This window comes from Dendrobates tinctorius, unplaced genomic scaffold (genome assembly GCF_039654945.1).
Source record: "Dendrobates tinctorius isolate UK_male_01 unplaced genomic scaffold, ASM3965494v1 ptg000070l, whole genome shotgun sequence".
In the NCBI taxonomy this organism is placed as follows: Eukaryota; Metazoa; Chordata; class Amphibia; order Anura; family Dendrobatidae; genus Dendrobates; species Dendrobates tinctorius.
In genome coordinates, this window is record NW_027361738.1 from 53192432 (window position 1) to 53213917 (window position 21486).

Sequence of the window (21486 nt, forward strand, 5' to 3'; positions counted from 1 at the left end):
TATGGATAGCGTACACATTCAAAATATATGTCTATACAGCATGAGGCAGGCTCAGACGGTGTTAGGCCCAGTATGGATTGCACGTCATTGCACAAAGGTTAGAAAGGGTACCGTATCCCCGGATAACATGTATGGATAGCGTACACATTCAAAATATATGTCTATACAGCATGAGGCAGGCTCAGATGGTGTTAGGCCCAGTATGGATTGCACGTCATTGCACAAAGGTTAGAAAGGGTACCGTATCCCCGGATAACATGTATGGATAGCGTACACATTCAAAATATATGTCTATACAGCATGAGGCAGGCTCAGACGGTGTTAGGCCCAGTATGGATTGCACGTCATTGCACAAAGGTTAGAAGGGGTACCGTATCCCCGGATAACATGTATGGGTAGCGTACACATTCAAAATATATGTCTATACAGCATGAGGCAGGCTCAGACGGTTTTAGGCCCAGTATGGATTGCACGTCATTGCACAAAGGTTAGAAAGGGTACCGTATCCCCGGATAACATGTATGGATAGCGTACACATTCAAAATATATGTCTATACAGCATGAGGCAGGCTCAGACGGTGTTAGGCCCAGTATGGATTGCACGTCATTGCACAAAGGTTAGAAAGGGTACCGTATCCCTGGATAACATGTATGGATAGCGTACACATTCAAAATATATGTCTATACAGCATGAGGCAGGCTCAGACGGTGTTAGGCCCAGTATGGATTGCACGTCATTGCACAAAGGTTAGAAAGGGTACCGTATCCCCGGATAACATGTATGGATAGCGTACACATTCAAAATATATGTCTATACATCAGGAGGCAGGCTCAGACGGTGTCAGGCACAGTATGGATTTGACGGCCCAGATTACACAGCGGAGGAGCAGGGAGAGGTAAAGATTGCAAATGATGGGGCCCTGGCCAAGCAAGGGGGGCACACTCGTGGGCGTCGGTACTGGCACTGGGCCCCTCATAGTACAGCGGTGTGTCTGACGGCGGGTGTGCACCACCACCGTCAGAGACACTTGATTGCACTATGAGGGACCCTGTGCCAGTGCCCGCGCCCAAGAGTCAGCCTACCCACCTGTCCAGGGCAACGGCACTCGCACGGTGTCGTGCGCTAGGTGGTGACCCCGGCCATGGGGGGGGAGGCAGCACAGTTAGGGAGTTTTAGAAAGTGGCATATGTTGATGTTGGACATTCAACTGATGCAAAAGGCGAAATAGGTCAAGTCCCAGGAAGAGGTGGACCAAAGCAAGCCATTTTTCTGTCACCCTATGTGTCATCAGGGGAAGGTGGGACAAAATCCTTGGAAACCCATGAGTGGTTCATTTTAATGAAGGTTAGATCATCCACATTTTGGGTTGACAGACGGGTCCTTTTTTCTGTCAGGATTGATCCAGCTGCACTGAAGACTCTTTCCGATAGCACACTTGCAGCTGGGCAAGCGAGCTCCTGTAAGGCATATTGGGCCAATTCAGGCCAGGTGTCCAGTTTAGCGGCCCAATAGTCAAAGGGGAATGACCTGTGTGGGAGAACATCGATATGGGAGGAAAAGTAGTTTGTAACCATAGTTGACAACTGCTGTCTCCTGTCACTTTCCATCGATGCAGTATTACCAGTTGTGTGAGCGGTATTTGAAAAATCAGTCCACAACATTGTCATGAAACCCCTGTCTCCAACGCCACTTCTGCTGTGTGCACCACGAACACCTCTGCCAAGCTGCCCCCCGCCCGTACGGCTCGTGTGAGAACCATCACCGCTGCTGTGTGCTGGGAATGCCTCAAGCAACCGATTTACCAGAGTTGCTTGTTTATTAGCCAATATTAGGTCAAGGTTCTCCTGTGGCATGATGTTTTGTAATTTGCCTTTATAGCGTGGATCCAGGATGCTGGCCAACCAGTAGTCGTCATCGTTCATCATTTTGGCAATGCGGGGGTCCCTTTTTAGGATCCGCAAGGCATAATCTGACATGTGGGCCAATGTTCCCGGTGTCAATGATGCACTGCGAGTGCTGGGTGGAGGAGCACTTTCTGGCAAATCCACATCCCTCCAGTCACGCACAAACCCTGTACCAGACCTTGCCACGCCAACATTTTCACTTGCCCCACGAGAAGCATCCTCCTCCCCTAAGTAATCATCCCCATCATCCTCCTCCTCCTCCTCCTCTTCTTCCTCCACCTCGTCCAGGAGAGGTCCCTGAGCAGACAATGGCTGAATGTCATCAAGGATTCCCTCCTCCTCTTCCTCCTCATCAACATTGGCTGCAGACGCCTGCTCCTTAAGGTGCGTCAAAGTTTGCATGAGCAGACGCATAAGTGGGATGCTCATGCTTAGGATGGCGTCGTCTGCGCTTACCAGCCGTGTGCATTCCTCAAAACACTGAAGGACTTTACAAAGGTCTTTCAGCTTCGACCACTGCACGCCTGTCAACTCCATGTCTGCTCTCAAAGTGCCTGGCCGTGTATCCTCCCACAAATGCATTATGGCCTGCCTCTGCTCGCACAGCCGCTCCACCATGTGCAGGGTGGAGTTCCACCTTGTTGCAATGTCGATAATGAGGCGGTGGTTGGGAAGGTGGAGCAATCGCTGCAGCTTCTGCATACGAACGGAGTGTACAGGCGACCGGCGGATGTGCGCGCACAGTCTTCGCACCTTCTGGAGCAGGGCTGTTAACTCCGGATAATTTTTGAGGAAGCACTGCACCACCAGGTTCAAGGTGTGAGCCAAGCAAGGTATGTGGCTGAGTTTTGAAAGGGCTATGGCTGCCACAAAATTACGGCCGTTATCACTAACTACCTTGCCTGCCTCAAGATGTACACTGCCCAGCCATGACTCAGTTTGTCGCTTCAAGTACTCGGCCAGCACCTCGGCGGTGTGTCTGTCGCCCAAGCACATCATCTGCAACACAGCCTGCTGACGCTTTCCACTACCTGCTCGATAGGGGGACACATCGTGTGCAACAGTGGCAGCTGCAGATGGAGTGCTCGTACGACTGCGCTCTGTGGACGAGCTGTCGCTTCTGGAGGAGGAGGAGGAGGAGGAGGGTCGAACGCCTACAGCCAACTGTTTCCTATACCGTGGGCTAGGCAGCACTGTCCCACCACCGCTGTCCCCTGTGGACCCTGCATCCACCAAATTAACCCAGTGCGCAGTGATGGACACGTAACGGCCCTGGCCATGCCGACTGGACCATACATCAGTTGTGAGGTGCACCTTTCCGCTCACTGACTGCTTGAGTGCATGGACAATGCGGTCTTTCACATGATGGTGGAGGGCTGGGATGGCTTTGCGAGAGAAGTGGCGACTGGGTAGGTCATAGCGTGGTACTGCATAGGCCATGAGTTCGCGGAAAGCTGTGCTTTCCACCAACCGAAAGGGCATCATCTCAAACGAGATTAGTTTGGCAATGTGGGCGTTCAAACCCAGTGTACGCGGATGAGAGACTGAGTACTTTCTTGACCTACTCATAGTGTCTGGGAGGGTGAGCTGGACTTGAGAGCTGCATATGGTGGAAGTAGCGGTGGACAGGGCGGACTGAGAGAGGGTTGATGATGGTGATGGAGTTGGTGTTCTTTCTGATGGCCTAGAATCAGTCTTTCGTTGATATAACAGTGGGATTCCCTGACTGCTGTGGCCTTGCAACGACACCTCAACATTTGCTGCTGTGCTAACCGGTGTGCTTACAGTGGGGGAAACAATGTAGCGTTGCTGACTACCTTCGTTGTGATCAGTTGCACATGTGGCACTTGAGGTTTGGTGTTGTGTCCACGCTTGCAAATGCATGCTGGTTAAATGTCTAAGCATGCAACTGGTATTCAAATTTTTCAGATTTTTCCCTCGGCTAAAGGTCTTTGCGCACTTCTTACAGATAACCTTGGCCTGATCATGAGGATTTTGTTCAAAAAAGTGCCACACTGCACTCTTCCTACTTTGGCAGACATTTTGCGGCCTAGCACGCTGTGATCTTTTGACCCTCTGGACAAGCTGTCCAGCAACTCTTTTGATGTTTGGAACCTGTCTTTGGAGTGCTCCGGGCCTGCCAGATAACAGCTGTTGCGATGTCGATGTCTGCTGTGGATGCTCCTCATCTGAGCTATTGGAAGCAGCACCCTCTTCCCCAATGGATGCCAATCTGGGTCAACAACTGGGTCATCCATCACCTCCTCTTCTATGTCATGTGCACCTTTCTCTGTGTCACCGTGTATGGTGGTATAGTGGGCGGGAAGGGGCACCTGAGTCTCATCAGGGTCAAAATCTGGCTCTGTACACTGCGAGGACAATGTAGTGCTCTGAGTGAATGTACCAGCAGAATCATCCATCAGCGGCTGTGCATCAGTGCACTCCATGTCAGATTCATCTTGGCCTGTCAGTAGTATGGCCTGCGTCATCCTTCAATCTTGGTTGGGGTGAAGGACACAAGGAAAGGTGTGGTTCATGAACATGAGCCTCCAATGACGACTCAGTGCTTTTACTTTTTACAACTGAAGAAGAGGAGGCGATAGAGCTGGAGGCTGAGTCAGCAATGTAAGACAAAACTTTTTCCTGATGCTCTGCCTTTAAAAGCGGTTTGCCAACTCCTAGAAAACTAAGCGTTCGAGGCCTTATGTAGACAGACGATGACGCAGGGTCAGCACCTCCTGCATTTGGTCCTATTTTGCTCTTGCCACTACCATCAGATCCACCACCAACACCATCATTACCAGCTGCCAACCCCCGCCCAATTCCACGTCCTCTTCCACCAGCCTTCCTCATTTTTGGTAGAAATGTAGACAAAATCCAACAAACTATATAGTAATGTAAAACAAGGTACAAGGTGTCTATAGGACAGGGGAGTTTTAGAATTTCTGCACACACTTGTGGACAGTGGACACTTGTGGATTGTGTGCGGCCCACTGATATCTGAGCGCTATGTGACACGCTCGATGGCACAGCTGCCTGTGACCAAAGTGACGAGAGGATAATGGAGATTTTGAATCTCTGCGTACACTTGTGGACAGTGGACACTTGTGGATTGTGTGCGGCCCACTGATATCTGAGCGCTATGTGACACGCTCGATGGCACAGCTGCCTGTGACCAAAGTGATGAGAGGATAATGGAGATCTTGAATCTCTGCGTACACTTTTGGACACTGGACACTTGTGGATTGTGTGCGGCCCACTGATATCTGAGCGCTATGTGACACGCTCGATGGCACAGCTGCCTGTGACCAAAGTGACGAGAGGATAATGGAGATTTTGAATCTCTGCGTACACTTTTGGACACTGGACACTTGTGGATTGTGTGCGGCCCACTGATATCTGAGCGCTATGTGACACGCTCGATGGCACAGCTGCCTGTGACCAAAATGACGAGAGGATAAGGGAGATTGGATTGCTTTTAAAAAAGCAGTTTGCGGAGCAGTGGGTAAACAGCAATGCCAGCGTGTCAGGAAGCCTTAGAAGGCAGCCCAACAACCAACACCACTGATACACCACAATATAGCCTCCCTTTGCACTGCACACACAGTGACTTGTGTGTTGTGCAGGCCAAATCGCTAGCAGCAGAAGCAGTTTTTTTGTCTTCTTCCCTGCCTAACGCTCTCCCTACAGAATCAGCAGCAACCTCTCCCTATACTAAGATCGGCAGAAGTAAGATGGCGGTCGGCATGCACGCCCTTTTATACCCCCTGTGACGCCCACCAAAGCAAGCCAATCACTTGCATGCCCTTCTGAAAGATGGTGGTGACCCGTGCCTATGTCATCACGTTGCCCACAGTGTCCGTGGATCCTGATTGGCTGAAAAAGAGCGCAAAACAAACTTTTGAAACGCGACTTTGGCGCGTAAGTCGCCGACCTCGTGGCCGACCTCATCCTAGGGTCGGGTTTCGTTTCATGAAACCCGACTTTGCCAAAAGTCGGCGACTTTTGAATTTTTTCGACCCGTTTCGCTCAACTCTAGTCATAATTATTCAGACCCTTTGCTCAGTATTGAGTGGAAGCACCCTTTTGAGCTAATACAGCCATGAGTCTCCTTGGGAATGATGCAACAAGTTTTTCACACTTGGATTTAGGGATCATCTGCCATTCTTCCTTCTAGATCCTCTCCAGTTCCGTCAGGTTCGATGGTGAATGTTGGTGGACTGCCATTTTCAGGTCTATCCAGAAATGCTCAATTGGGTTTAATCACAGTCACCCGCAAAAAAATCCAGCCTGAAGAAGGAGCCTCTGTGCTCTGAAAGCTTGCAAACATATATTATTTTCTGGTTAGCCAATAAATATATCACTCCGAGAATACTTTTGTCATCATTGGGCAGAAAAGTATTCAACGTCTATCCTAGGGTACTGAAAGAGATAGCAGAGAAAATTTTTGAATTACTCTCCATAATCTTTGAAAATTTTTGAAGAACAGGAGAAGTCCCAGAAGACTGGAGAAGAGAAAATGTTGTCCCAAACTTTAAAAAGGGAAAGATGGTGGACCCAAACAACTACAGGCCTGTGAGCCTGACTTCTGTACCAGGAAAGATCTTTTAACAAATTATTAAAAACCTTGTATGCAAGTACATTTAAGAGAAAGAAGTGATTAACCAGAGCCATCATGGATATGTATCTAATCATCTCAGACTAACTTAATTTCCTTCTATGACAGAATCACTGACAGGGTGGATCAGGGAAACACAGTAGATATAATATATCTTGATTTCAGCAAAGCATTTGACAAAGTATCTCATACCATCCGTATTGAAAAAATGACAAACTATGGAATGGACAAGGCAACTGTTAGGTGGATTCATAACTGGCTTAGTGAGCAGACCCAAAGAATGGTCATAAATGTCTAGTTGGAAGAATGTCTCAAGTGGGGTACCACATGGCTCTGTCCTGGGCCCTGTGTTGTTCAACATCTTTATAAATGATTTAGATGAAGTCATTGAGGGTACACTGATTAAATTTGCTGATGAAGCAAGGAAATATAGCTAATAGAGAAAGAGAGGATTCAAAAAGAACCCCACAAACTGGAACTGTGGGCAACAACTAACAGAATGGTTGTTAACTGTGCAATAAAAATTAAAAAAATATATGCAGAATGGGAGGAATAGGACTAAGCAACAGCACATGTGAAAAAGACCTGGGTATACTAATAGATCACAGACTGAACATGAGTCAACAGTGTGATGCAGCATCAAAAAAGGTAAACACAATTCTGAGTTACATTAAAAGAAGAATACAGTCTAGATCATCCCCCTTTACTCCTCTTTGGTCAGACCTCATCTGGAATACTGTGTCCAGTTTTGGGCAACACATTTAAAAAAACACATGAACAAACTGGATCAAGTTGAGAGAAGAACTATCAGAATGGTGACTGATCTGAAAATAATGTTCTACAGGAAACAGTTAGAGGATTTGGGAATGTTTAGCTTGCAAAAGAGAACACAGAGGAGACTTAATAGATGGCTACAAATATCTGAAGTACTGTCACACTGTAGAGGGATCAAATTTATTCTCATTTGCAGAAAGAAAGACTAGAAGCAATGGGATGAAACTGAAAGGGAGAAGATAAATATTAGATATTAGAAAACATTTTTTGACAGTGGTGGAGATCAATGAGTGGAACAGGCTGCCACGAGAAGTGGTGAGTTCTCCTTCAATGGAAGTCTTCAAACAGAGACTGGACAGACATCTGTCAGATGATTTACTAAATCTTGCATTGAGCAGGGGGTTGGACCAAGTGATCACAGAGGTCCCTTCCAACTCTACATTTCTATGATTCTATCGTGAAGATGGGAATAACTTTTGAAAGGGGTTTTCCGAGAGTTTGAAAAGCTAGCAATAAGAAATAAATTACTGTATGAAGGGGGAAATCCCAAATAGTTTTTTTGTGAGCCATCATCCTCCTTCATAAGATTTTTTTAAATGCTCATCTCCGGTTTCACATGAGTTTAGGTCTTTGTACAAATTCAAAGAAGAAATATTGTCTGTGAGGCAATGCTTTGTCTAAATATGTATATAAAATTTGTAAAGACATTACATGTAAAAAAAAACAGAAAATTCAGTAACATACAGTGCCAAATACCACACAATATAAACATAATCCTCATCTTCATAAAATGTGGAACGGTAGTGCTGCCTAACCCAGCTGGGAATAAAATGAAGCACTGAAGCCTTACTATGTCCAGGTGTGAGTAAGATTAATGTTCTGCCGGTCTGAATCAGATGCTGTGATGCCCACTTGACAATCTATTAAAATGCATATACAATAGGATGTTTGTGCAAATAGTAACACAATCCCTTGAACTTGTATAAACGCCAAGAGCTGCCAATTTAATGGGTGTTAGATCTAACCTCCATTTCTACTTAGAATACAGAATAGCATATAAATTACTAATCGAAGACCAAAAGTTGATAACGTAAAAATTACACCAAAGAGCTTTATTACTGAGGCTGTTCAAAGAAACATCATGCAGCCATTACAAATTCAAAGAGTAAAACTAACATGGAAAATAGCCTCATACTGAATACTGCCTACAGTCTGTAGATCAACTGTAAAAAAATAGTAGAGTTTGAGCCATTTAAAAGTGGGAAACCAAAGTAGCAAGTGAACTGGGGTGCCCCTACAGTTCCTAGAAAGGTTATGGCCTTGATTCATTAAAGCTGACATTGTTCTCGCCAGTCCTGATGAGGGCGGATGCTGGAAACTGATTCATTAAGGCTGGTTTCACATTAGCATTTTTTTGCGCAGCGCATTGTGCGCATCCATGCGCATGCATCATGCGTACCTATGATTAACATGGGGGGCGCATGGTCTTGCATTTGCACGTGTTCGTATGCTATTTTGTGCACATGCGTTTTTTCATCATGTGCGCCTAGGCGCGCCAGACGCAACCTGTTGCAGTTTTGGGTCTGCCGAAAGGCGTAAAAAAACGCATGCGCACGCTTGCACGCGGCATGCGACAAAATAATGCATTACAGTCTATGGGAACGCAGGCGTGCGCATGGACATGGGTTCGTCTGCGTTTTAGTGCGCATGTGGTTTTGGTGTAAAAATGTGTAGACACTGGTTTTAACCCCTACAGAACGAATGCGCGTAAAAAAACGCAAACGCATGCAAAAACGCATGATGTGTTTTTTGCATGGTTTATATTGCGCACAATGCGCTGCGCAAAACAATGTGAAAGTAGCCTAAGAGGCACGAGCCTCTTAATGAATATGGCATATCTGAAAACTGTTGAGCGCCTCCATATGCTTCACCACAAATCTTACTCTAGCACGTTATAAATTAGGCAAGATGTGACCTCTTGCCCCCATCCACTTTTGAGAAACTGTGTGAAACTGGTGTCAAAATGCCAAGTTGCTTTTTGCTCAACTTTGTAAAATTTGGCAAATTTTCAAGGCAATTTACACCATTTATGGCATGGTGGTGGGCCATTAGTGTGTATGCAGTGGCATCGCAATGATCTGTCAGGTATTCTGGTAGCAGGAATGTTGGTGTCCTGGATGACGACTCAGTATCAACAAAAAAGCCAGGAAGGACTGAGTGCTAACATGGTTGGGTTTGTGCACAGCATGCTGCACTACAATAATAACAGGAGTTAGAAAGGTGAAGATAAAATTGTCTGATTCCAAGAAGTTGAATTTGAATGATCAACGTGAGATGAAAAAAGATCTGTAATTTGACCTATATAAATGATAGGTCTTGGCTTGACCATGGCCCAAGGGACATTAGGAAAGCTTGATCATCGCAAATAGGCCAGTGTAGGTAACAAGGAGACTTTCGATTATCCCTTTTTCTTTTTAGTAGATAAAAATGGTTAGTGAGAGAAGTTAGGACCTGACAGTGTTATGACAGTCATTCAAAGTTCATAAAGAACTGTTAACCCCTTCATGACGGCCAATACATATATTTACTGACCTGAGATATAAGGGAATATCATCCCCATACAGGTGACAATCCAGCAGCTGTCGACTGTCCACTATAGCTGACAACTTGCTGTATCACAAATGATCAGTGTTGGCACCATCCATATCTGTTTAACCCCTTAGTTGCTGCTGTCAAAAGTGACTACGTCAAATAAATGGTTAATATTTTGGGGGGGCTTGCACTTTAATCTAATTGACTCACCGAGATCATGATTGTGTGGTCCTGAAGTTTGTCATAGCAGTTCATGGCCAAATAGCAGCCTTAAGGGCCTGTCACACTAAGCGATATCGCTAGCAATATCGCTATAACGTCACTGGTTTTTGTGACGTTATAGCGATATCGCTAGCGATATCGCTATGTCTGATACTTACCTCTGACCGCCTCCCCACTGGTTATCGCTGATCGCGCTAGAATGTCCTGGGACGTTTCTCGTCGTCAGCTTCCTGCTGTGACGAGCGATGTGTGGATGCGGGTGGGAGGATGTCAGGATCGCCTCGTCTGACAGGTAAGTAACGACCCCCAACCCCTGCGATGTCGCTGGTGAGATCTGCCTGTGTGGCAGCTCACTAGCGACCACTTAGCGATGTACCAGCGATCCTGACCGCATCATATCGCTGGTCGGGATCGCTGGTGCATCGCTAAGTGTGACAGTACCTTTAGAGTCTGCCGGCTACAGCAGTCAGTTCTGAAGTTAGTGACAATTAGGTGGTAAACAAACACTTTTTCTTTCCGGCTATACCAATTTGCATTAATTCCTAAAAATCACCTGAAGGGTTAATACCTGAGAGCAGTTTTCAATATGTCAGGGGGTGCAGTTTTTAAAATGGTATCATGCTTGGGGTTTTCCAATATATAGCGCCCCTAAAGTCTCTAAAAACTTGAATAGGTCCCTCAAAAAAAATAAATTTTGTAAATTTCCTTGAAAAAATGAAGAAATACTGCTACATTTTTAAACCTCCTAAAAGGCTAACAAAATAAATTAGCTTTTTAAAAATGGTGCTGATGTAAAGCCGACATGTGGGAAATGTTATTTATTGATGTTTTTCTGTGACGTGACTATTTGGATTAAACGGATAATCGCGGCCGGGTGTCAGCTGATTATCACAGCTGACACCCAGCACTATGTGTCAGGGGCAGTCACGGACCGCCCCTGACACGTTAATCCCTTGCACACTGCGATCAAACATGATCGCGGTGTACCGGGAGTTAAAGGGAAGCATCGGCAGGGAGGGGGCTCCCTCCGTGCTTCCCTGAGCCCCCCAAAGCAGCGCAATGTGCAGCGCTGCTGCGGGGGACTCCTTTCCTCCAGGCCCCCGGATCCAAGATGGCGACGGGGGCCTTCGGGGGCCTGGAGGAAGCTGGCTTCCTCAGTGCCTGCAAAGCGCAGGCATGAGGAAGCCTTGTGCACTGCCTGTGACAGATTGCTGATCTGTCACAGTGATCTGTGATGTGACAGATCAGCGATCTGTCACAGGACAGTGATGTCCCACCTGGGACTATGTAATAAAGTAAAAAAAAAAATAAAAAAAAGTGTAAAAATAATTTAAAAAAAATCGCCAAATAAATTAGTAAAAAAAAAAAAAATATTCCCCAATAAATTCATTTTTTGAAAATAAAAAAAACCCAAAACAATAAAAGTACACATATTAGGTATCACCGCATCCGTAACGACCCGCCCTATAAAATTGTCCCATTAGTTAACCCCTTTAGCGAACCCCTTAAACAATAAAAATAAAAAACGAAGCAAAAAATAATGATTTATTATCACACCGCCAAACAAAAAGTGTAATAACGCGCGATCAAAAAGACGCATATAAATATCCGCTGAAAACGTCATCTTGTCCCGCAAAAAACGAGCCACCACACAGCATCATCAGCGAAAAAATATAAAAGTTATAGCTCGCAGAATAAAGCGATGCAAAAATAATTATTTTTTATATAAAATAGTTTTCATTGCATAAAACCGACAAAACATAAAAAAATCGACCTAAATGAGGTATCGCTGTAACCGTACCGACCCGAAGAATAAAACCGCTTTATCAATTTTACCGCATGCGGAACGGTGTAAACGCACTCCCCCAAAAGAAATTCATGAAACGCTGGTTTTTGTTCATTCTGCGTCCCAAAAATCGGAATAAAAAGCGATCAAAAAATGTCACATGCCCGAAAATGGTACCAATAAAAACATCAACTCGTCCCGCAAAAAATAAGACCTCACATGACTCAGTGGGTCAAAATACGGAAAAATTATAGCTCTCAATATGTGGTGATGCAAAAACTATTTTTACAATAAAAAGCGTCTTTTAGCGTGCAACAGCTGCCAAAAATAAAAACCGCCATAAATAGTAAATCAAACCCCCCGATATCACCCCCTTAGTTAGGGAAAAATAATAAAATTAAAAAAATGTATTTATTTCCATTTTTCCATTAGGGCTAGGGTTAGGGCTAGGGTTAGGGCTATGGCTAGGGTTAGGGTTAGGGCTAGGGTTAGGGTTAGGGCTAGGGTTAGTGTTAGGGTTAGGGCTAGGGTTAGGGCTTGGGTTAGGGCTGAGATTAGGGTTAGGGGTGTGCTGGGGTTCGGGTTGGAGTTAGAATTGGGGGTTTCCACTGTTTGGGCACATCAGGGGCTCTACAAATGCAACATTGCGTCTGATCTCAATTCCAGCCAATTCTGAGTTGAAAAAGTCATATGGTGCTCCTTCCCTTCCAAGCTCTGCCATGTGCCCAAACAGTGTTTTACCCCCACATGTAGGGTATCAGCCTATTCAGGACAAATTGCAAAACAATTTTTGGGGTCCAATTTCTCCTGTTACCCTTAGGAAAATAAAAAATTGGGGGCAAAAATATCATTTTTGTGGAAAAAAATGATTTTTTTATTTTCACGTCCGAGCGTTATAAACTTCTGTGAAGCACTTGGGGGTTCAAAGTGCTCACCACACATCTAGATAAGTTCCGTGGGGGGGTCTAGTGTCCAAAATGGGGTCACTTGTTGGGAGTTTCAATAGTTTAGGTACATCAGGGGCTCTCCAAACGCACATGACACCCGCAGACCATTCCATCAAAGTCTGCATTCCAAAATGGCACTGCTTCCCTTCCGAGCCCCGACGTGTGTCCATACAGTAGTTTTCTCCCACATATGGGGTGTCAGCGTACTCAGGACAAATTGGACAACAACTTTTGTGGTCCAATTTCTCCTGTTACCCTTGGGAAAATGAAAAAATTGGGGACTAATTGATCATGTTTGTGGAAAAAATATGAGTTTTTTATTTTCATGCCCGGGCATTATAAACTTGTGTGAAGCCCTTGGGGGTTCAAAGTGCTCACCACACATCTAGATAAGTTCCTTAGGGGTTCTCGTTTCCAAAATGGGGTCATTTGTGGGTGTTTCCACTGTTTAGGTACATTAGGGGCTCTCCAAAGGCAACATGACACCCGCATACCATTCCATCAAAGTCTGCATTCCAAAACGTCACTACTTCCCTTCCGAGCCCTGACGTGTGTCCATACAGTAGTTTTCTCCCACATATGGGGTGTCAGCATACTCAGGACAAATTGGACAACAACTTTTGGGGTTCAATTTCTCCTGTTACCCTTGGGAAAATAAAAAAATTGGGGAATAATTGATCATGTTTGTGGGAAAAATACAATTTTTTTATTTTCATGCCCTGGCATTATAAACTTCTGTGAAGCCCTTGGGGGTTCAAAGTGCTCACCTCACATCTAGATAAGTTCCTTATGGGGTCTAGTTTTCAAAATGGGGTCATTTGTGGGGAGTTTCCACTGTTTAGGCACATTAGGGGCTCTCCAAAGGCAACATGACACCCGCAGACCATTCCATCAATGTCTGCATTCCAAAACGTCACTACTTCCCTTCCGATCCCCGACGTGTAACCATACAGTAGTTTTCTCCCACATATGGGGTATCGGCATACTCAGGACAAATTGGACAACAACTTTTGGGGTCCAATTTCTCCTGTTACCCTTGGGAAAACAAAAAAAATGGTGACTAAAAGATCATGTTTGTGGAAAAAATACGAATTTTTTATTTTCACGCCCCGGCGTTATAAACTTCTGTGAAGCACTGGGGGGTTCAAAGTGCTCACCACACATCTAGATAAGTTCCTTGGGGGGTCTAGTTTCCAAAATGGTGTCATTTGTGGGGGGTTTCCACTGTTTAGGTACATCAGGGGTTTTCCAATCGCGACGTGGTGTCCGATCTCAATTCCAGCCAAAAACGTCAAATGGCGCTGCTTCCCTTCCGAGCTCTGCCATGCGCCCAAATAGTGGTTTACCCCCACATGTGGGGTATCAGCGTACTCAGGACAAATTGCACAATAACTTTTAGGGTGCTGTTACCCTTGGAAAAATAAGAATTGAGGGTGACAAGATCATTTTTGTGGAAAAAATATGATTTTTTAATTGTACGGCTTTATGTTATAAACTTCGGTGAAGCCCTTGGGGGTTCAAAGTTCTCACCACACATCTAGATAAGTTCCTTAGGGGGTCTAGTTTCCAAAATGGTGTCATTTGTGGGGGGTTTCCACTGTTTAGGTACATCAGGGGTTTTCCAATCGCGACATGGTGTCCGATCTCAATTCCAGCCAAAAACGTCAAATGGCGCTGCTTCCCTTCCGAGCTCTGCCATGCGCCCAAATAGTGGTTTACCCCCACATGTGGGGTATCAGCGTACTCAGGACAAATTGCACAATAACTTTTAGGGTGCTGTTACCCTTGGAAAAATAAGAATTGAGGGTGACAAGATCATTTTTGTGGAAAAAATATGATTTTTTAATTGTACGGCTTTATGTTATAAACTTCGGTGAAGCCCTTGGGGGTTCAAAGTTCTCACCACACATCTAGATAAGTTCCTTAGGGGGTCTAGTTTCCAAAATGGTGTCATTTGTGGGGGGTTTCCACTGTTTAGGTACATCAGGGGTTTTCCAATCGCGACATGGTGTCCGATCTCAATTCCAGCCAAAAACATCAAATGGCGCTGCTTCCCTTCCGAGCTCTGCCATGCGCCCAAATAGTGGTTTACCCCCACATGTGGGGTATCAGCATACTCAGGACAAATTGCACAATAACTTTTAGGGTCCTGTTACCCTTGGGAAAATTAAAATTGGAGTGAAAAGATCATTTTTGTGGAAAAAATATGATTTTTTAATTGTACCGCTGTACGTTATAAACTTCTGTAAAGCCCTTGTGGGTTCAAAGTTCTCACCACATATCTAGATAAGTTCCTTGGGGGGGTCTAGTTTCCAAAATGGGGTCACTTGTAGGGGGTTTCCACTGTTTAGGTACATCAGGGACTCTCCAAACGTGACATGGCGTCCGATCTGAATTCCAGCCAATTTTGCATTGAAAAAGTCAAACGGCGCTCCTTCCATTCTGAGCTCTGCCATGCGCCGAAACAGTCGTTCCCCCCCACAAATCAGGTATCAGCGTACTCAGGACAAATTGCACAATAACTTTTGCAGTCCAATTTCTCCTGTTACCCTTGGTAAAATAAAAAAATTGAACCTGAATTATTTTTTTTGTGAAAAAAAGTTAGATGTTCATTTTTTTTTAAATATTCAAAAAAATTCCTGTGATGCACCTAAAGGGTTAATAAACTTCTTGAATGCGGTTTTGAGCACCTTAAGGGGTGCAGTTTTTAGAATGGTGTCACTTTTGGGTATTTTCTATCATATAGACCCCTCAAAGTGGCTTCAAATGTGATGTGGTCCTAAAAATAAAATGGTGTTGTAAAAATGAGAAATCGCTGGTCAACTTTTAACCCTTATAACTTCCTAACAAAAAAAAATTTTGGTTCCAAAATTGTGCTGATGTAAAGTAAACATGTGGGAAATGTTAGTTATCAAGTTTTTTGTGTGCTGTATCTCTGTGATTTAAGGGCATAAAAATTCAAAGTTGGAAAATTGCGAAATTTTCAAAATTTTTGCCAAATTTCTGTTTTTTTCACAAATAAACGCAAGTTATTTGAATGAAATTTTACCACTAACATGAAGTACAATATGTCACGAGAAAACAATGTCCGAATCACCGGGATCCATAGAAGCGTTCCAGAGTTCTGACCTCATAAAGGTACAGTGGTCAGAATTGTAAAAATTGGCCCGGTCATGAACGTGCAAACCACCCTTGGGGGTGAAGGGGTTAAAGGATAACCTTTGCAAACAACCTTAAAGTTCAATCTAATAGTCTGTTTAGATCTTCAAATGTATCTATAACCTGGAGGCATCCTTGGGAATTTGTACTGGTGTATTCCATGTTGGGTGTCTGGATGTGTTCTCCTTGGTCACACCCTCCACGCACAGATTAGCACTTCATACCTGTACAGATACTGACTGATCACTGGTTCTTACAGCTTTATTTGAATATCCCTGGTATAATGATGGTCAGACCATAAACAGCAAGCACTTTTCCCTATGTGTGTCCCCCCAAAATTCCTCTCAGAGTCTAACCTTGTAAGCAGGACCCTCACTTCTCTTGTTAACCCTTGAACTATGTGCTACTCTATAATTTCAGATATCGTTTTTACATGTCCTTCTGAATAATGAAGTGCTATGGAGCATATTGGTGCTATAGAAATTAACAAACACACATCATGGTTACTAGATAACAGGCATTGTATGTTGTTGATCTGGGGATTTATTCTGATTTCCATATTTGGAGTTGAGAAAGGAAAACTGATGAGTTTTTACCTTCCTCTTGATCAAGATGATAGGTTGAAGAAAGACTTAAAGAGCGGCCATAGATTAACTTTTCTCTTCACAAATCAATAATAAATTCAAAAATAATAAAGTTTGTAATATATCTTATCAAGGAAATCCACTTTATTCTTCTGCTGGACTAATCATTCACTCTCAAAATTCTCTATTCACGAGTAAAATCTGCCTTCAGAGATTATGCTCTATATTTTCTCTTTACTGAGATAGAAGATGACAGTTGGTGCTCATAAAGTTCTATATAGAACTGTAACTGTTAAGGAGAACTTGCAGTAGAATGTCTGTCTCTGCCTCCAGCTGCGCCCTTCATAGACTTTGAATGCACCAACTGTCTAACGGGAACAATATTTTTAATGCCTGATAGTTAACACAATATTCCATCACTTGCCTTTAGGTGTCTATTTCCATATGAGCATAAGTTGTTAGTAGTTACACAGCATTGTAATAAGATAATTACTAGAGTAAGAATTGAACTCTACTGGAATTTTACAAAAGTCCACATTCAGTAAAATGTACATTTTTTTTCTTTATACCATGCTTCTTCGTGGATTCAGTAGAATGATATTGGCCACCATTTTTCTAAACCATAGAAGGCTGTAAAAATGAAAAAAAAATTCCTTATACCCGCCTCTCCGGCCCTTCTACGTCTCACTGTCACCTGTCCGGTCGGTCCTCGTTGCACCTTCAGATCACATACACTCGACTTGAATTTCCAGGGACTCTTATACTGAGCCGGGGCTTCTGGGATTGATTAAAGAGGGTTCTGTGCATTCGCATCAGATCCGAGAGTCCAGTCCCAGCATGAGAGGCCCAGGAAATTCAATGCAACCGGCAACAATCTGAAGTACCGGATGGGTGACAGTGATGAGCAGAGGGTTCGGAGAGTTGAGTGGTGACGGGAGCATTAGTATTTTTTCCATATTACGTTTATCATGCTCTGAAGTCTAGAGAGACCCCAGAGCATAATAATTGATATTAAATTTGCTGCCAATAACTTCACCTCTAAACTAACTTCCCAGGAAATTCTCTGCAAAAGGGCGAATTTGAATGTTGCCTGATTTGCTTATCTCTAATAATTATCATCTTCCAATTTTCTTAGTGTATTACAACTACGAATGGGGGGAGACCACATGAATAGCTGTGTATGTGTAAACTATTAGATATGCAGTAGGCAGCACATGCCAAGCCAAATCTGCATGTCTATATGTAGTAAGAGATGGCTTACTAATGATGAAGACTGTTCTCCTAAAATTGGTGGTTTGAGTTGTCCAAGTTGTTTAGTCTTGTAAATTTCAGTGAGTGTTCCAAACTTTTTACATTGCACCAAAATATTCCTCAGCAGCACTTTACAAATCCAAGAGAACATGTACTTAATTGCCGAAGACCTGGTTGCTTAAGGGCTGAATTCCTTATTCCAGTGGATTCTCCAAGGAAAGTTAACTCGGTCTCAAAACTTCATTCTCCCCCATGCTATGTGGGGAGAATGGTATGTGACACAATGTTGAGAAGGAAATCTATATCCAATGACCTCTGAAGAATTAATGAATGGTGGAGCTGCAAAATAGCCGAGAACGGGAATTATTAATAATACATGATGGATAGTTCAATACCATGTATAGAAGGAAATTCAATTTTTATATAAGTTGTATGAAGACAGGCAGGCAGGGATTTTTTTTTCCAAAGAGATTGATTTAAGATTCACAGCATGAGGTGTGAGATGCCTTATGGATTCTTTAAAAGTCACAACAGAAATAGAAACTACAAAAAAGTCAATATCTATTCCTCTTGTACAAGCAAAAGTATATATACCCAAGAAGGCGCACAGAGAAAGCAAGACTTATGATACAATTATACTATTATGTTGCTGGGAAACAAATAATGTCATTATGGGAATTGAGAATGTTCTGACAAGTTGAAGGCGCAGTGAGAACACAATACTAAATAATAAAGAGCCAAGAAGAGGAGGATAAGACTATCAACCAGACTGGGTAACAGAGGGAGTTGTTATCTGACCCTGGACACTGCCATGAAATCCTGGAATCAGTTACAGATACATCGGATTGTTTTTAATTGGCTTCTTGCTTGGGCACATGATAATACTCGCCCTACATGTCAGCTTTGTGCTTCCTACATTCAGTGGACAACAAAAGAAGAAGAAAAAGTATTGAGAAGTAAAAAGAAATTAAGGCAAATATCGTTAATCGGCGAAGACTTGGTAAATAAGCATGGAACTAGTTTTATTACTTCTATTATACAGCAATACTTACAATGGTTTCTTTCTAAAATGTATTCTACTGAGGACTCAACTATAACCTAAACCAACACTATCAGCAATGACTATCAAGAGTGCCAACACCACCGGCCATGATTGTATATTAATGGGCAGGCGCCATATATAAAACCATATCAACAGGCATGCTCATAAACCAGTGCAAAAATATTCACAAGCACAAAGAGAATCAGAACACTAGTACGAAGATAGCATTTCCAAAGGATAGTTATCAATTATCTTTTCCATCAGTCTTGATAAGGACTGGAGAGCGAGACTTCTGATTCATTAACAGGTTTATGCCTCTTAATGAATCAGGAGCGTCTGATGAGTGGCATGGGCCTCCGTTTACACCTCGCCACAAATCTTACTCTAGTTCCTGCTGTGGCGGAGCGAACACCACCGTGTAGGAACTGGATGAAAATGGTATAAGAACACCAAAAGTCACAGTGTTTTAGCTCAGCCTCAAGTGACGTCTAAATTATGCGACTTTTCAAAGCATTTTACACCAAAATTCTGGCTTAAACCCTTTGAAGAATGAGGCCCACAGTGTATTTTGCTTCGTTACAACCAACAATATGGTCATAGTTTGTATGTTCTCCCTGTGTTTGCTTTGGTTTCCTCCCACATTCCAAAGACATACTGATAGAGAATGTAGATTGTGAGCCCCAATGGAGACAGTGCCAATAATGTATGTAAAGCGCTGTGGAATTAATGGTGCTTTACACACGTGGTCAAAATTGTTGGTACCCATCGTTTAATGACTGAATACAGCTACTTGTTCCTGGCACCTGGGTTCATCCGGTTTCCGGTGAGGCATCATTAATCCCTTTCCCTGCTTCCTGTATGATGTCCCAGAATCAGAAAGCTTGGTCTCAGCCGCAGGTCATGGGTCTTGCAACAGGATAATGACACAAAACACACAGCTAAAAAAGCCCAAGAAAGGCTAAGAGAAAAACATTGGACTATTCTGAAGCGGCCTTCTATGAGCCCTGACCTAAATCCTATTAAGCATCTTTGGAAAGAGCTGAAACATGCCGTCTGGAAAAGGCAACCTTCAAACATGAGACAACTGGAGCAGTTTGCTCTTGAGGAGTGGGCCAAAGTACCTGTCGAGAGGTGCAGAAGTCTCATTGACAGTTACAGGAATCGTTTGAATCGTTTGATTGCAGTGATTGCCTCAAAAGGTTGTACCACAAAATATTAAGTTAAGGGTCCATTATTTCTGTCCAGGCCTATTTCATGAGTTTTATTATTTAAAAATTTCTGTGGAAGAATGGTTGAAAAGCAATGTCTGACTTTCATTTGTTCATTTTCAGAGATTTTTTATTTATTATTACTTTTGTCAGATTTATGTTATTTCTGTGACCATTGTTGGTTTTTCTGTCATTAAACGAGGGGTACCAACAATTTTGACCACATGTGTATAAGTGAGTAAAATAAATAAATAAATAGTATCCCCACATTGATGCCTAAATCAGGGGTAATCCCCACCAACATAGTAATAACTCTTCTGCTTATTTAATATGAATCAGCGATATTTAAGTATATGCTTACAAAACATCCATGTGAAGATCCACAAAAACATCACTGTTTTAATTGATCCTGACTTGTGTGACCCCTATAGTTACATATAGCTTTGCTGATGCTGGAGGTTAGCTATTTACCATACAAGAATAAATGCACTGTAGCCCCAGCAACAATAACTCCTGGTTTATGTCACTTCTATGAGATGTCTAAAGCAAACATCAGACTGACTGCTATGGTTCACAGAACATCAAAGTGCTTGAAACATTCAAACATTCATGTTTAGTTAACTTCACTTGTATATAGAAATTGTAGTAAACATTTCTCTATAGTCTAACCCCCAGCTATAGGAGGAAGCGACTGTACAATATGACCTGTAGCCGGGGAAAAAAGCATCGCGGTGCACCTGTAGCCAAGATTCACTCTCAAACATTCATTCTCCCTTATTCTAAAATAAAAAAGTAACAAAACTTTAAAGCAAATAACTAAATAACTAAAAAAGTGTTAATTTAATATATTTTGCATTATTTAATAGTACAATCTAATATGACATATACTGGAAGAATCTGAGTGTCCCGAAAAATTTTACATAATTAGTTTGGTGGAAGTGGGGGGAGTCATTTGTGTTGTGTTTACTGTATGGTTAAAATCATATTTTTTGCCTGCAGTTCGTTTCACCAAGGGCAAATATTTTTACATTTTTGTTGTAGTTTAATACTTTTAAAGCCCATAACTTTTATATTTTTTTCGTCAATTGAGGACATTTTTGCACGACTAACTGCATTTCTTATTGGTACTTTTTGAGCCGAACGTTTTATGTGCTCTCCTTTACAGAGGTTTTCCAATGAACAAAAACAACTTGCCAGGTGTAATTTTCTATAAAGTAGGGAAAAATATGATAATTACCTTTGTAAGTCATCTACTTCTAGCTCCCGACAATATTATGTATGTACAGTGTATATATATATATGCCTATCGTCTGTACAAGTCCCCTCTGAAATGTAAAGTGCTGCGGAATATGTCGGCACTATAGAAATAAAATTTATTATTATTATTATTATTATTAT